Below are 13,893 nucleotides of genomic sequence, written 5' to 3' on the forward strand. Positions count from 1 at the left end.
GAGCAGGGCTGCGCGACCCCAAAGTGCCCGGAGGGCGGACGCAGCAGCCTCCTCCCTCCCGGCTGGGGTAGTGAGTGGGGACCGGCTTTGGCCGTCTCCCTCCTGAGGCCAAGCCAAACCCGCTCTGCGCCCGGGCATCTGGGGACCTCTGGTCAAGGGGCTCTCGGAACACTGCGGAGCCCAGGAGAAACCTGGGTCACCGGAAGGCTCCAAAGTCCCAGGCTGGGCCAGTGACCTGTGTATCCAGGGGGCTTGAAACAAGTGGCGACTTTCCCCGCTACGCTCCAAAGATTGAAATTTAATAAAGCTGAAAAGGGATTGTAAGGGGATAATCCCGATGCAAATACTCTTATTTACAGATGAGGAAACAGGCCGGAGGTCGTCAAATCTCCATTAAGGGAATTCCCCCGCCCCTTATGTAATTTCACTCCCACCTCTCCTTTAATAGTCTCTAATCTTTTTTATTCTTTTTCTTTTTATTCTCTAAACAGGATTCTTTTCCTCTTAAAAATCTTTTCTTCATGATAATGTCACATTTTAGTTTCCTCACTGATTGATGTTCATTCGTTGAGTTTTAATTTCTTGGTAGTATTTGTCTCACTACTCATAAATGAATGAATCAGCAGAAACACTGTTAACTGACTAGCCTAAGATCAGTGCTCTTCAGGTCTAGGATGGCAACCCCCGGGGACAACTGACACTCCACAAGACCAGGAGAGAATTTTGAAGGTGAAAATTGAGGAGGAGGGTTACAATTTCAGGCAAGATTCCACCCTGCCAAAGAAGCATCTCAATACCAGAGAGTGTTTCCGGCAATGCTTCCGGCAGTTTTGCTACCAAGAGGGGGCGGGGGGGGGGCACCTCTGGGCCTCGAGAGGCTCTGGCAGACTCCGGGATCTCTGCCACCAGTGGCTAAGACCAGAGATTACACACGAAGGAACAGATCTTGGAGCTTCTGGTGCTGGAGCAATTTCTCACCATCCTGCCAGAGGAGCTTCAGACCTGGGTGCGTGGAACATCATCCACAGAGTGGAGAGGAGGCATTGACAGAAACTGGAGGATTTGGAGAGAGAGCTTGATGAGCCAGAAACAGCAGGTGGGAAGTGGGCAGATGTGTGGGGAGGTTGTTTGTTTTTGTTTGTTTTTTGGTGGGCCAACTGGGGTGTGTATATCCACAGTACAAAAGTAACACCCATCAGAAAAGGTATTCATTTTCATATTCATATTCAAAGTATGCACTTTGGTGCATCCAAAATATATAGTAAGTATAAGTATATTGTGGCAAATTGCTGACCTGACCTGATCTTTCCCTGTCCATGATTTTCTTTCTAAACAGTAGCACTATTTGCTGCCTCTGCCTTTCAGTTTAGAAGTAGACACGGTTATCATGAAGAAAAGATGTGAAAGTGGCAGGGATGGCTTGTGTGTTGCTTTTAATGTAGAAGTTCAGAGTGTGCTTTTGTCTTTTCTAGCAAAGGCCATGAAAGGTCACGGTCCTATTTTTGAACTGTCCCTGAAGCTCTTGACTGATGGTATTCAAAACAGGAAAACCAGTTACCATTGAAGAAATGAGACAGGGAAGCAGTAGTGAGAAGGGGGTGGGGCGAGATGAGTTTCTTGCTTATCAAATACTTTTCTCAGGACCATTCCAAACAATTCCTTTGCTCTAACCCTGTCTCACATGATTAGTGACAGTGATCCAGAAATATTATTTCTCATAGTACCAGAACAATAGTTCTATAAAGTTCTAGAGCTAGAAGAGGCCTTAGAAATAGACCTCCTTACAGGTATAGCTCTTTAGTTGCTGAGCCTGGTGTGGAAGCCAGGCCTTTCCACTCCTCATCTAGTGCTATCCCTGCCTCACTGTAGCTGTTTTCTTGTTTTTTCTTTCCTCTCCCAGGGTATTGATGGATGATGGCATTTCTTTTTGATCTTTATCTCCTCTCTTTCACTTCATTCATTCATTGTTGAATGCTTGCTCTTTGCTTAGCAACACAGAAGGTACAAGTATTAAGCATGCCCAGAGGGCAGCTTTTTTCCTTTATATCTCTCGTGCACGGTATCAATGACTATCTTAATATTTAATGGAAAATGAATTGAGGGATTTTACAATCTAATCTGAAAGATGAAACATCACACATAAAAATGAAAGGGGGGGTTTGCTAGATGGCACAGTGGTTTAAGAGCACCCTGCCCAGGATTCAAGAGTACCTGAGTTCATATTCGGCCTCAGACACTTGGAGACACTTACATAGCTTTGGTACCCTGGGCATGTCACTTAAACCCTCATTGACCTGCAAATAAAGAAAAAAAAATGAACAGGCCAAAGCAACAGATCAAAAGCCATTAGTATAGACAATTTGTGCCACAGAAATTCAGAAGAACAATGTCAGGGGCTGTAGTAGAGGAGAAGAAACTTTCTTAAGGCCTTGAAGTTAGATTTAGCTAGAGGGATTATTTTAACCCGGGGTACAGTGTAATCAGAGAGTAATACATAGAAGGATTTGTTTTGAACTCTGTGTTGTGGTAGGACATATGGGTAGATGGATGACTTCAGACCAGATTGTGGAGGGATTTGAATTTGAACTTCATCTGATGGGTCAATGACTCCACAAGCCTCTGAAGCCAGCTCTTTATCCACTATGACATACTGTCTCTCGTTTCTAAAAATAGAAGGATTTTACCTATTTTTTAAAAATATATTTAGGATGCAGGTGCTTAATTTTGGGGCAAGAAGGGCCTCCCATTTGCCTTTCAAATCACATAGTATAGGGGAACCCTTTACCCCACGGCAAACTTTGGTATATTCATGCTCTGTATAGGGGGAATCTAAATCAGTGGTGGGAGGGGGATGACACTTGCCTAAAAGACCCAACCAGTTTTATCTGTCCTTGGCTTGGGAATGGGTTAAGAAGTTTTGGGTGATAAGGAAGGAAAGAAGGGAATGCATCTCAAGATGCCAGTGTCTCTGGTCCAAATTCCCCACCAGCTTCCCTGTTTGGACCTGGTCTAAGGGAAAGCAAAACTTTTTTCCTATCCTTTCCTTCCCTACCCATTGTGTGGGCACCAATATTATCTGACAGCATTTAATTACCTATAATAATCATGATATGCAGTGAGTGTAAGGGTCTTCAGGCTTCTTCATGAATTTCAATTCAACAAACAATTTAGTGCTTATTACATCTAAGGTGTTGCTTGAGCACTGAAGAGATACAAAGATGACTAAGATGTGGCCCTGTCTTTAAGCAGGTTATAATGGAATTGGCCTACTCTTGCTTCAATTTGATGGTACTCATCACTATCTAGAGAAAAGGGTGGTGAAAAGGGGTAGAAAGAGTGTCAGTTGGTCTCCAGAGTTCCATTTCCAATTTGTATATGGCCTAGAAAAGGCTGTGGACATAATCCCAGCTCTTTCCTGAGTTTGTCCAGAGGTAGCTTCATCCTTCATGACCTTTTTATACATCTTCAGTGACTCTAATTTGGGTTGCAATCTGAGGTTGGGAACCAAGGCTATATAGTAGTGGGGGAGCCATTGTGTTTTGTTTTTGTTTTTTTAGCAGTGGAATGACATTAAAATATTACCCAGTAGAATTCACAGCAAACCTTGCAGCCAATTTTCATGGAGTTAGTATGCCTCATTTCTTTAATAATTAGAAGCAAGCCAGGTGGTACATTAAATAGGTTACTGAACTTGGAGTCAGAAAGACCTGCGTCCAAAATCCTGACTCAGAAACTTAATGGTTGTAGCCTTAGTCTCTGGACAGAATCCTCAGTTTTCCTTATCCATAAATGTCACCTACTTTTTATAAGGTTGTTGTGAGGATTAAATGAGATAATATTATAAATTTCTTTGCAAACATTAAAATACTAATGAGTTAACTATATTATACAAATATAAGGACTGAGATGAAATCTGCTCAAGAAATGAATGGATGATGGAATCAGTTAGCAGAAGTTAAGTAGTGAAAGGAAGTGGAAAATATGAGGGAAGGAGCAGGGTCAAATATTTTTCCCTAAGATAAGATATATTTAAAGTCATGAAATAGAGTGCGAGGGAGGATATATTATTAAGGGTTCAAGGTCACAGAAGGGGCAAAAGAGAATGAAATTAAGAAGAAGGCTATGTCTTCCTCAGAGCTTAGAGGAAAGTAAATTTGAGTATACAGAGCAAAATACTTTTGAAGTAGAGAGAAGGGAAGATGTGAGACCTTGTAGTTAATGCCTTTAATCTCAGTTAGATCTAGATTGGATCATGGACCTATGGCTAGAAGGTATCTCAAGCATTATTTAATCCTACTCCCTTCAGTTTACAGATGGTGAAAACTGAGGACCCAGGTTAGATGACTTGCCAAGGTCACATTGTAGTAAATATCAGAGATAGGATTTGAACTGTGATCTTCTGGACTCCAGAACAAGTGATATCCTTCAAGATAAAAGGCACCGACATCTTCTAGGAATCACAGGGTGGGTGTAAATTTTGGGAATTTAAGTTGTAGAAAAAGTTTGGAATAACTGTTGTGTGGAGTGTGCTAGAGAAATTCTCTCCTATTAATTCTCTTCCTTCTTTCCCCCTATTTTTTCTCATTTCTCCACATTCCCCCCTTCTTTTTCTCTTCTCTTTTCTCAGCTCTTCCTATCCTTTCATTATTCTCTCCCTCTTTCCATTTTCTGTTACATTTTTCCCCTCATATTTTCTGTTTCTCCATCCCTCTTTATCATTTTTCTCCCTCTCGTATTTTTTCCCTTCTTCTGTTTCTCTTTTGGAAATATATTAAAACACGTATTTTTCAAAGGATTGCCATTCCCTCCTCTCCATCTTAAACATGCTCCTACAAATTTTCTGAAGGAGGAATAGAATTTCACTGAGGTGCCATAAATTATGAAACATGTTTAAAAACCACTAAGATTCAGGGACAAAAGGAAAATTCTGTTTCAGGTTGCATTGACCTGGTGAGATCCTGAAGTCTTTTACCCTTTGACTTTTGGGATTGAAGAAGATATTTAATATTCGAGAATTACAGGATTTCAGATTTGAAAGGACAAACTCAAGAGCAAATGGGTTCAACCTGTTCCTAAAAAAGAGCGACTCATTGATTCAATATACTCCAAAAGATCATCATCCAATCTTTTGCTGCAAGACCTTAAATGAGGAAAAACCCACACATTTGGCTAAGGTGCTAGGTGCTAATTGCTAGAGAGTAAATCAGACTCTTTACCACTTCCTCTTGTCTTGGGGCCCAAAGTACCCCAGAAGTTCTCTGGGGCACATCAAGGAATCTTCTCCTTGAGGAACTAAAACAGAAGACAGATAGACCTAGAGAGATAAGCGGAACCAGATGAGACTGAGCTAGCTGGGACCTCCAGGCTCATTCTGGTCTCCCTTACCCTGGGGAGATAAGATTAGGTGTGGCTGCTTCTTTTGTGTGTTCTGAGGAGATGGCTTGAGAGATCGCAGCCATCCCTCACCCAACTCCTCCAGCACCACCAGTGGGGGATGGTCCACCCTCACTAAAGGAACTTTCCACCGTGAGATGGTCACCCCCATCAATCCCCTATAAAAGGTACCTGCCAGCCTCCTGCTCGAGGGGATTGGTACCTCAGAGGCACGTGCTTGTTCTATACCTCTCTCCCTATGAGAAGTCAAGGATTTCTTTCATGGTTTCCATTCCCCCCCCCCTTCCCTTGCCCCTAAATAAACTACCATCTTAAAAATTCACGGCTTTTGTGTGCAAGAGGGTATAATTCTTTAAAGAGGAATTCCCAAGAACCCTACCCCTAACCCAAACCCCCATAACCATGTCCCCATAACACTCTCCTTGCTCTTAATTTTGCCTTCTGGGGTCAAGCAGAACAAGTCCATTCCCTTCCCTATCTGCCAATGCTCAGTGACTTGAAGTCATGATCATATAGCTCCCAAGTCTTCTCTAAGTCTAAATTCAATTGATCCACATATATCATGAACTTGAGGCCGTTGGCCAGCTTGGCTTTCTTCCTCTGGTTGTTCTTCACCAAGTATTTATTGCCTGTTCTCTTTAAGGGTCAATGCAAGACACTGTGGAGTATAAAGATGAATGAGTCATGATCTCTGATATTAACAAGTTTTATAGTCTAATAGGGGAAATAAGACATGTATAACAAGTTGTAATACAATTCAGGATATGATGAGTGTCATATTACAAACAAAATGCTATAAAAACACAGAAGAGAGGGAAATAGCCATTGTATGGGAGAACTTTGTGGAGGAGGTAACATTTGAACTTGGCCTTGAAAATGAGTAGGATTTTGATGGAGGTGACAGGGAGGAAACATTCCAGGTTGAAGGAAATGGTATGAAAAAATGAGAAGGAACAAAGCATTGTTGCTTTCTCCCCATTTTAGATAATAATGAAGTTGTTATTTCCTGTTCCCAAAATGATTATCTCACAAACCCAACTAAACCTAATTGTCCCTAGGACTCAGCATGTGAACAAGGACAGGGAATGTCTTTGAGAGAGGTGGCACCTCTAGAAAAAACACAGCAACCATTGAGTGTCTCCCTCTGTCCTGTGGCAGCTCAGTTCAAGTGTGAATCACCAGAGCCCCAATCCCTACGTGAGAGAGGTGAGACTTGTATTTATTTACTTTGTATTTATTTACCTGTATACACATTTTCTCTCCCCTTTTCCCCAAGTAGAAGATAAGCTCTTAAAGGACAGGACCTGCCTTTGATCTCCAATGGTTATCATGTAACATATGGTAGGCACTTAATGTTGTTTGTCCTTTTATTCCTGAAGAGGACCATGACATCGGGGGTGATGCCATGACTCACAGTGATTGGATTAAATTAAGGGAGGGCTGTGCAAAGTATCAGACTCACTGTCTCCTCCAGAGCCATCTGGGGTCCAGTGGCAAGATATATATCAGGACCACTGAAGAAGGACCGGATGTTTTAAGGCAATTGGAGCTAAGTGCTCAGGGTCACACAGCTAGTAACTGTCTGAGGTTAGATTTGAAACCCCCATCCTCCTTACTTCAGGGCCAGTGCTCTATCCACTGTTCCACCTAAGCACTTAATAAATGCTTATTGAATAGAGAATAATTTATCTGTGGAGAACAGTGAGAAGTGAATATCTAGAAGTGCTTAGTGTCCCTATTCTTAATACAACTAAAAAGTGTTCTCACACTTTCCTGATCCCTCAGGTCTTAGCCTTGCTGTATATTCTACATTCCCTTCATCCATTGCAATCTGTTGTAATACTTAAGACTTGGAGGAGACCTTAGACCTCATCTAGTCTGCCTTTCTCATTTTATTTCATTTTATATATATATATATATATATATATATATATGGTTTTTTTTTTTTTTTTGCAGGGCAGTGGGGGTTAAGTGACTTGCCCAGGGTAACACAGCTAGTAAGTGTTAAGTGTCTGAGGCTGGATTTGAACTCAGGTACTCCTGAATCCAGGGCCGGTGCTTTATCCACTGCGCCACCTAGCTGCCCCCTTGCCTTTCTCATTTTAAAGATAAGTAAACAGGCCCAGGGAAATCAAGTGACTTCCCCAAGGTCACAAGTAGCAGAGCTCTGGTTTGAATCCAGGTTCTCTGACTCCAAATCTAGTGTCCTTTCATACTTGCCCCTTCACATTCAAAATTTCCTCGGGGAGGGCAGCTAGGTGGTGCAGTGGATAAAGTACCGGGCCTGGATTCAGGAGTACCTGAGTTCAAATCCGGCCTCAGACATTTGACACTTATTAGCTGTGTGACCCTGGGCAAGTCACTTAACCCCCATTGCCCTGCAAAAAAAACCAAAAAAACAAAAAACAAAATTTCCTCGGGTCCTGCTACATTTTATCACATAGTTAAGTGCTTTCCTAGTCTTCTGCTCATTAAGCTCAGTGCTTCTACCTTCTATCTAACCAAGTCACCACTATCAGATCATGACATTGCCATCTGCCTCTGACTTTATCCCTTCAAAGGCTTTTTTAAAAAACATGTATTTAACTCTTTTTTGGTTTGATGAGTCAGAATGGACAGAGCACTAGATATGGACTTCAAGTCCTAGCACTGTTTCTTAATACCTTTGTGAACTTGGGCAGATCACTGAGATGTGAGCCTCAGTTTCTTCATTTGTAAAACAAGGAGGGACAGGCTTGATTCTGAAATCCTTCCAGCCCTAAATATATGATCCCATTGCTTCAGTCAAGATGTTTCCTCTCTTTTATTTTGTTGACTTCCTTATTTCATGCACAACTGGTCATTGTTTACCATTACCAGCCACAATGTTTTCCTTATTTACAACCTTCACAGGTTCCTCTGGAGAGCTAATACTAAGTAATAAAGGTAGGAGAATATATAAGTCTCCCTTAGTATATGTGAGTTTTATATGCAAAAAACCTGTAAATGGAATGAGTTTAGACTGCCATGATCTTTAGATTATAATAAGGGTAGGGATTACACATTAATCATCTCAGTTGAACCTCCTTTTCCACCTCCCCTTCTCCTCTCCCTTCCTGCCTGGACAGTTTCCATGTTAGAGAAGGAAAGAGTCACTTGGCATTCCTTGCTTTTATATCACCTTCATCCTTATTGAATAAGTTCCTTTTCTGGTACCTTCTGATTGCCCTTCCTATCTCATATTTGAAGTAATTTTTTCAGACAAGCCATAGATTTCTGGTTCATGTTTGTTGCAGTCAGACCTGCATTGGCAGAAGTTCCCTTATTCAGTAGTCCAGTGAAATCATAAGTCTAGTTCCTATCAATATCCTATCCTATATTATTCCTCCCTTGCAGTTTTTGCTTCCCAGCACAGGCGAAAAGTGTCATTATCACTTCTTTTATAGTTTCAGATGATGAGGCCAGAAATGAGCATGGAAAGTTGACTTCAAAGCTGGAAAACCTTGAAGAAATGGAAACAATCAGGGAAATATCTGGCAAACTTAATGAAAGGAATCTCACAGGTCCTGAATGTGAAGAAACCTATGGACCAGCAGGAGAGAAAAGTAGAAGATCCCTGTGGATATCCTCCCAAGGGGAAAAACTGACTACATGTACAAAAAATGGAATAAACTTTACTAAACAGCCCAAGTTTTATTGAAAATAGAGAATGTATTCTGGGTAGAAACCTTATGAATGTGATGATAGTGTGGGAAAACCTTTCAGAACTCTCGGCATATTGAACACAAAGAATCCATAGATGGAGACAGACCCTACAAATGTGAAGAATGTGGCAAAGCTTTTCGTGGGAGAACTGTACTTATTCGTCATAAAATAATCCATACAGGGGAGAAACCCTATAAATGTAATGAGTGTGGGAAAGCTTTTGGTCGGTGGTCAGCTCTTAATCAACACCAGAGACTTCATACTGGAGAAAAACATTATCATTGTAATGAATGTGGGAAAGCCTTCAGTCAGAAAGCAGGTCTTTTTCATCACCTCAAAATCCACACCAGGGACAAACCTCATCAGTGTAGTCAGTGTAATAAAAGTTTTAGTCGCCGCTCAATCCTTGTTCAACATCAGGGAGTTCATACAGGGGAGAAACCCTATGAGTGCAGTGATTGTGGAAAAGCCTTTGTTTACAATTCATCCCTCGTTTCTCATCAAGAAATCCACCACAAAGAAAAATGCTATCAATGTAAGGAATGTGGGAAAGCTTTTAGCCAAAGTGGCCTTATTCAGCATCAGAGAACCCACACTGGGGAGAAACCTATAAATGAGATGTGTGTGGGAAAGCATCATTCAAAGGACAAGCCTTATAGAACATCAGAGAATTCACTTGGAGAGAGGACCCTATAAATGTGATCAGTGTGGGAAGCTTTCACTCAGAGATCAGTCCTTACTGAACATCAAGAATCCACACTGGAGAAAGACCTTATAAATGTGATGAGTGCGGGAATGCTTTCCGTCGGGATCACCAGTCTATTCAACACCAGAGAATCCATACTGGGGAGAAGCCCTATCAATGTGATGAGTTGGGAAAGCTTTCCGACAGAGGTCAGACCTTAGTAAACATCAGAGGATCCACATCAGAAGTAGCTCATATAAACGCAATGAACGTGGGAAGACATTCAGTCAAAACTTACTCTTACTCAACATCAGTCTGTCCACAAGGAGAAAAGTCTGTCTCTTTGTAATGACTGTAGGAAAATTTCATCAAAGCTTAGCATTAGGAAAGCTACATTGGAGTGGTTCCCAAAACAGATTGGGGTAAAGCTTCCAGTCACCATCCTACAAACAATAAATAATTAATAATAGATACTGTGTGGATCAAGAAGTATGAGACATGGTCCCTTGTCCTTGAAGATCTTTTAGTCTCTTTGAAGAGATAAAACACACACCTAAAACATATGAGATTCAGAGTTTCAAAGAGTAGGAAAAATAAGGTTCAATGGGAATTCAGATGGAAAGAATATGTAGTTGGAGGGTCAGGAGTGGCTTCATAGGGGAAGTGGGGCTTGAGCTGGTTTGTAAAAGTTGAATAAGGTTTTTAGATAAATGCAACTGATATGCACAGGGGAAATTATAGGAGCTAAAATGAAGAAGCAGGATGCACACAGGGTGGGGACAGCAAGTATACCAGCCTAAACAAAGCAGAAGCAGAGATTTGCCTTGGGCTGCAATTTCCCCCAATTAGAGTTAGTTATAATGGGATGGATTAGGCCATTTTGAAGTAATGACTCTCCACGTAACTGGTGTGTGGTTTGGTATTTTCCCAGTTTGTTGGAAGTACTAGATTAATGTGGCCACCAGGGTATATTCTCTGATGCTACCATTTTTAATGGTACCCTAATGAAATGCAGAATAACATCCAAATTCCTTTGCCTGACATTCAAGGCTCTCCACAACCTTACTCTAACCTAACATTATAATTAATTCTAATCCGGAGAAAGTTGCAGTCCAAGGCATATTACCTGAATAAATGACCTGTGGAGAGAAGGAAGGGATGACATTACAGTTATTCCTTCCACATCACGGCTTTCCCCATTGCAGCTTTGATGTAGCATGGGTCAGCAATAGAAATTAACTGGGAATTTTGGGAGAGTTTTGTGGAAGCCACATACAACTCACAAAGGCTCAGAGATGCATAAAAGCATAAGCAAAATCATAAGCAAACTACAAGCACAAATATATATATATATATAGTATATATCATCAACATATCTTTTCTTTTAATACCATAAATATGCCCAATTTTTACAATAACATACCATAAAAGAAAAAATTCAGACTTTTTCTCAAGTACAAAGACAGGATCAAAAAATTTTACATGAATTTACCAGATCTTGGGGGCACTGCGCCCCCTAGCTCTCATGATGTGGAAGGGATAACTACTCAATTTTTTCCTATTTAAAATGCTTTTCAAATTTAAAGCACTATACAAATGTCATTTATTTCCTCTGAAGTCATTATCCTATTCCCCAGTAATCTAAAGACTGCTATTGAATAGTGCTTTGCAAACTTTGAACAAATTTTTACATTTTTTCTAATTACGTGTAAAAACAATTTTAACATTTAAAAAAAAAAACATTTGAGTTCCAAATTCTTTCCCTCCCTCCCCTCCCTGAAGAAGGCAAGCAATTTGATATATACATATGCAGACATGCAAAATGTTTCCATATTAGCCATGTTGCATGTTTTCAGATTCCTCCCCTGCAAAAACCCCCCCAAAAACCAAGAAAAGTAAATTTTTTTGAAAGTATGCTTTGATCTTTTGTGACCATTTACAGTGCTAGGGCCACTTCAAAATGCAAGGATCTGGTGATTTTTGACATTTGATCCTGCTTGATCCTAGACCAACATTTAAAACACCACCAAAGTAGGATGAATGGGTAGTCTATTGATTGCTTTTGATGAAACACTGGTGAGAAATATCAATAAGTAATTATTCATGCCACAAACAAATGTATGAGATATCCTGACATATTTCTTACATTCAAGTGAATTTTTTAAAAGCCCATTTCACTGCTATCCCTGGAGATTTGCCTCCCTTCTGTAACTCTCATGCCACAGACTATATTGCTATCTGCATTCTCCCTACTCTCCATAATCCCATACTCCATTGCTCAGCCTTCTTTACCTTTCTTCTTCCACCCCACCTCACTCCCTTGATGAAGTCTCCATCTCCCATTCCTACCTAAAATTGCCATGTGTGAAAGCAGACTAAGCTTAACCCTGCCCCCATCCCCTCCCTTCCTTTAGAAATATCAAGTCATGTTATAATATCAGTGTCTTAGTTTGAAATACTTTCATAACATTGGAGATATCAACAGTTTCTAAAAGGAAATTACACCAAAGTTCAGGGAGAATTTCTGATTTCCCTGCAATTGAGGTTGGTGACTGGGCAAGGGTAGGAGCCTTTTCGATTAATCCAATTATGAGCAGTATTTGTTTTTTCCACTTTTGACTAGATTGAATAGACTTGGCAAAATGGATTCTTTAGGGTGTGCTGAAGTTGTTACTTTTGTGCTTTTTGGGAATTAAAAAATCTTAGTCTAAATTTCATACTCATGTTTAATCTTGATTGTGGAATTTAGCCTCCTGTTCTTGAAAGTTATATGGTGTGGGTCAAAGTGATTTGGGGGGGGGGGCGGAGCAATGAGGGTTAAGTGACTTGCCCAAGGTCACACAGCTAGTAAGTGTTAAGTGTCTGAGGTCGGGTTTAAACTCAGGTCCTTCTGAATCCAGAGCCAGTGCTTTATCCACTGTGCCATCTAGCTGCCTCCTCAAAGTGATTTTCAAAAAAGGGATAGATCTGTGTCATTTTGGATCTCTTTAAGTAAAGATGTTTGAGTTTAGATGATTAATAAATTTGTCTTTGACAAACTTTTGCCAAATAAGCAGAGTATTGAGATTTTTTTCTATAGTTAAATGGTGCCTTTGGACTCTGATTTAAGCATCTGTTAAGAGGGAGCATGACTGGACAGCTCTGATTTGAAAGACTTCCCCTGTGAACTAAATAGAACTGAAGGAGTATTTTTCAGGATAGAACTGCCCAGTCTTGCTCACTCCTGTAGGCTCATAGTGTCTGTGACTGATGTAAAGAAAGACCTTATTAGACATACTAAGAGGTATTTATGTGTGTGTTTCCATCCATGCTCATGTTGGTAACTATCTTAGATATTTTATTGTAAACTCTCATGTTTACTGCCTGGTTTGTTTAGTATATGTGGACTTGTTTTATATTTAGATATATTGTAGACACATTGTGGATTTAAGATTAACTAGACAAAGAGCTGAAAAAATCAATTCTAACACATGCAATTTTGTGATGTGCACCAACCAGTCTGGGTTAATCAGAAACAGGAACTGGACAAAAGGAGTTTAAAGAAATTAAAGATAATTAAACTGTCATAGCAGTCTGAAGCTCAACTAAGACATAATAAGAGATGCTCTTGATGTTAGAAAATGTAAAAATGCAGCCCTGCAAGTATTAACTAATCTGGAGCTCTAACCAAGATCTTCAATTTGCCCCTCCCCCCTCAAATCAGGAAGATAGAATTAGTGATTTTTTTCTTAGGTAGAAACCAACACAAGAACCTCCTTTTTGTGGCAACTAAAGCAGTCTCCAGCAAGGGCAAACTGAAAAGTGGCCAAACAACAACAAAACAAAAAACCAAGAAAATGGCAACACAAGTTTAACAAATATTGTTTCTTTAAAGACTTCATTTTTTTGTTTTTGTTTTTTTGGTGAGGCAATTGGGGTTAAGTGACTTCCCAGGGTCACACAGCTAGTAAGTGTCAATCGTCTGAGGTTGGATTTGAACTCAGGTACTCCTGACTCCAGGGCCGGTGCTATATCTCCTGCGCCACCTAGCTGCCCCATAAGACCTCATTTAAATGAGTACTCCAGATGGAGGAAATACTTTTTACAAATATGGGATGCCTTCCTTGCAAGAGGAAAAAAATCTCCATCTA

General features: G+C 40.5%; 1 pseudogene; it reads left to right on the top strand.

Annotated features, from left to right (window-relative positions):
* The first annotated feature begins 556 nt into the window (after positions 1-556).
* On the top strand, positions 557-10,671 carry LOC122754918 (annotated as a pseudogene).
* Positions 10,672-13,893: the final 3,222 nt, after the last annotated feature.

This window comes from Dromiciops gliroides, chromosome 4 (assembly GCF_019393635.1).
Source record: "Dromiciops gliroides isolate mDroGli1 chromosome 4, mDroGli1.pri, whole genome shotgun sequence".
Classification (NCBI taxonomy): Eukaryota; Metazoa; Chordata; class Mammalia; order Microbiotheria; family Microbiotheriidae; genus Dromiciops; species Dromiciops gliroides.